The 4,101-nt window shown below is 40.8% G+C and overlaps 1 pseudogene; it reads left to right on the top strand.

The window, feature by feature from the left end:
- The first annotated feature begins 1,473 nt into the window (after positions 1 to 1,473).
- Positions 1,474 to 3,077, top strand: LOC127663671 (40S ribosomal protein SA-like; annotated as a pseudogene).
- Positions 3,078 to 4,101: the final 1,024 nt, after the last annotated feature.

Below are 4,101 nucleotides of genomic sequence, written 5' to 3'. Positions count from 1 at the left end.
TCAAGGAACTACGTAAGACTGCATACTGGAAAGCATAGAGACGCACACTCATGTGATAAGCTCTAAACAAATTAAAGCTACTTAAATAAAATTCCAAATCACTACTTTTCTAGGGGAATGGAAGGAGAGGCAGTAGGGACTTCTGCAGTCCAGATAGTGGCCTCTGTCAATTAATCATGGTCTTGCTTTGTCTTTTTTTTTATTAATAGATACTTTTTATGCATCTTACTGGATTTCACAAGGACAGTGTCAAATACAAATATAAAGTCCTTTGGCCACGTTCTTGGCCGTGCTCTCCCTTTCCCGCCCCAAGCGCCCCACTAACCCCTCTTTATGTTTTCCTGGTCTGCTTGTCTTTTCATGTAATATCTGTACACACGACTTCATCAAATCCGTCAGCTGCAAATCAGAGAAAATGTTGTGAAAAGATTATATATTTGAAAAATGTAGCTAAAATTGTGCAATGCCTGTTGCCAAAATGAGAAGTATTTGGATTTTAAAGAGAGATTTTTGTATTTGGCCAAATTACAAAACCCGGGAGACATGTTTCTAACCCTTTTTCCTTGCACATGAATAATTTAATTTCTTTTTGAACCAGTTTGCTATCATTATCAAAACTCAACAACTAATAAGTCAGTTGCAAATAAATAAATAAATAAATAAATAAATAAAGCGGCTGCCTGGCTCTGGGGATGTTGGAAACAAGGTGAACTTCAACAATTCTTCATATTACTCTAGAGTATGTATGAAAATGTGTATCACAGCTTAGTTCACCAATCCAAAGAGACTCAAGAGACTGCCATTAGTTGCATATATCTTGGGAAGCACATTTTACAGTCCTAATTTTTATTCTGTCTAATTAGGAACAAAATTAACTTTAATTCTAATGTACTTACTCTATTAAATAGCTAATTTAGGATTGCATTAGCTTTATCAAAAATAAAATATTTTAATTACAATGTTCTCACTAAAACTTAATATGAGTTATTCAACAGATTTCAATGACAAGAGAAATATTTGGTATCTTTAGTAAATTAAAAAGAACTAAAGATAAATAATTATTTTTGGAATTGGTAAGTTGTGGATTTTTACACTTGCTAATATACCAACTTGTAACTGTGTGGACGCTTTCATGCAGTATCAGGAGAGCACTGCAGTGGGTTTGGACACACCATTTTAACTCTTTGGGATTAATAAGATGATGTACAGCAGTCTTTGACCCTGGGTCTTCTTCCAAAAGCCTTTATGAGGCTGATCATGCAGTGAAATCCACGGTCAACGTGAATAGAAAAGGGGAAAAAGGGGGGGAAAACTTAAATTTAAAACTAGTTTGTTGTGTGATTTCTTGGAGAGGCATAATTTACCACACATAGAAAGGGTGTTAGAATTTCCACGCTACCCGGGGTCGGGCTACCCGGGGTCGGGTCCATACGGCTTTGTTCTTGGTTTCCCACGTAAAGGGAAACTTACACAATGTCAGGAGCCCTTGACGTCCTGCAGATGAAGGAGGAGGATGTCCTCAAATTCCTTGCTGCATGAACCCACTGCGGGGGGCGCCAACCTTGACTTTCGGATGGAGCAGTACATCTGCAAAAGGAAAAATATCGGTATCTACCTCATAAATCTGAAGAGGACCTGGGAGAAGCTGGTGCTGGCAGCTTGAGTTACTGTTGCCATTGAGAACCCGTCTGATGGACCGCAGTGTTCTGTGCTCCAGTAATGCTGGTCACGGAGCTGTGCTGAAGTTTGCTGCTGCCGCTGGAGCCACTCCAATTGCCGGCCCCTTCACACCTAGGACCTTCACTAACCAGCTCCAAGGAGACTTCAGGGAGCCACGGCTTCTACTAGTGACTGATGCCAGGGCTGACCACCAGCTCCTCACAGCAGCCTCTTATGTCAACCTGTCCACTGTTGCTCTGTGAAACAGTTTCTCCCTTCGGCTGTGTGGACACTGCCATCCCATGCAACAGCAAGGGATGCTCACTCAGTGTGGTGGATGCGGGTACCCTCTGTGCCATCCTCACGGAAGACTGGAGTGAGCAGCCGGCCACTGAGGACAGGTCATCAGTTCGCACAGCGCAGGCCACCAAGTTGGTTGGAGCCACCACTGAGTGATCCTGAGCCCTTCTGCAGACACCTGAGCAAAGGCGGGGGGGGGGGGGGGGGGGGGCGGGGAGGAGAGAAAATTAAGTTCTGAAAAACTGAAGAAAAAAAAGAAAGTGCATTAGACAAATGAAAATGGGTGCTACCCAACTTCAGCTTGGTGAAGCATTGGTTTACCAGAATTTCTTGCTGGAGCAAAAGCGACAGAATGAGAGCTACAGTGTTGTGCATATGCTGGACTGCACACAGGCAACTGAACCACCAGAGTCCCCCTCCCAGCATGGAAGACTCTCGAAAATCCATACCACTGTCCCTGAGTAACTCCTGAGCAGGTACACTAACTACGTGACTTCCCTACCAATGGACTGATTACCTTGCATATAGCCGTGGGATTTGTGGAGGCCTTGTGAGTCTCCCCATTCTATCCAAGATGGAATGGAAGTAGGACAGTGTCATGAGTGTCTACTAAAGTGATCTCAGATCTCTACTTCAGTGTCGCCGTGGTCATGTCCAAGTGCTAGGAACCCAGTTCACAACAGCTAATTATACATCCACACACAGATGCACAGACTTAGAACAAGCGCGTAAGTAACAATGTTTGCAAAAACCTGGAGGATATGTGATCAGTCTTGCAGCTTTAGGCTTTGTTTAATTATATTCAAGGTAAAATATTTGAGGGGAAAAAAATCTCTCTGTGCACACATTTAAATTCATTTTCAGTAGTGACATGTTTCCTAAATACCATCTCTATTTAAAAAGTAAATTTGGGGCTCCTGTTAATGTGTTGACATTTATTTGAAGGATTTTAACAATACTTACCTTGACTTTCTAATTAAATGTATTCCCTTGTACTCACTCATACATGCACACACTCTTTCCCAGGCACAGTCACACATATACACGCTCTCATCTACGCACCCTCACACGCACAGTTCAGAGTGAGCTATAGATCAGGAGGAATTCATAAAGAGTGAGACATATTTTATTGTGACACAGTTCTAATATAGTAGCAATTCTAGCAGAATTTATTCTGAGCAGGATGTATTTATAGGTGCTATAAATATTCCTTCTTATTTTAATATTTTCCTTATCAACTTGTAAAGAGAATATCAAATTTTATAAACATGAAAAACTCAAAAAGGCTGATGTAGTCTGGGGGGAGACGGAAGATGCAGAGTATCTTTCAGCAAGAGTAAAATCTAGAATATAAAAGTGTACACAGATCTCTAAACTATCCTTTCAAATCTTCAATGCCATTAAAGTCTGATTTTATAGATCTCTCCTGTATACATATTTATAAAGTGAAAATCGAGGCTATGCACAGACAAGAGCCTTCTATACACATATCAAATGTTTCAATGCCACTGTAAGCAACAAAGAGAAGTCCAGGCAGTTTCTGACAATTTTGGAACCTCAAGACATTTACAATCGGTTATAAAATATTAACGGAACAGTTGACAGGCTCCCAAAAATTATAAAAGAACACATCTTGTAAAAAGAGGCATTTGGAGGTATTGATCTGGACTCCAAGGAGAGTTCTATGAACTCAGAGTTATAAATGCTCCTGCTATTGTGTTCACTGTTCATTTAGTAGGGACATGGAATGTTTTCAAAGACATAATGTAACATCTTTCAGTGCTCAAAACTTTTGAGATTCTGGGACAAACCAGATCTTGGATTGGCAACATCTTTATTTACAATAATTTTGAAAACAATAGATCTTTAGTAATTGACTAAATATTTGTCTTAAAATTATCATCTGGTGCAGGGATTTCTGCATATGGTACTTTTATCATGAAGTGGGGATTGAGAAGATGAAGACCATTGGGTCATGATGATCTGAAACATGTTCATCCAGGAGATGGTGTGGAAGCATAAGCTAGTATAGACCCTCAGTGGAGTACAGGAAGCTGCCTCCTACTCTACACCCTGGGACTGGAGGGAGCTGCCTCAGCCAGCAGTAGAACATAATCTTTCTATAATTGTGCATGGTGGGGT

This window comes from Apodemus sylvaticus, chromosome 13 (assembly GCF_947179515.1).
Source record: "Apodemus sylvaticus chromosome 13, mApoSyl1.1, whole genome shotgun sequence".
Lineage (NCBI taxonomy): Eukaryota > Metazoa > Chordata > Mammalia > Rodentia > Muridae > Apodemus > Apodemus sylvaticus.
Note: the sequence above shows the minus strand (reverse complement) of the source record. Positions and strands in the feature narration are given on the sequence as shown.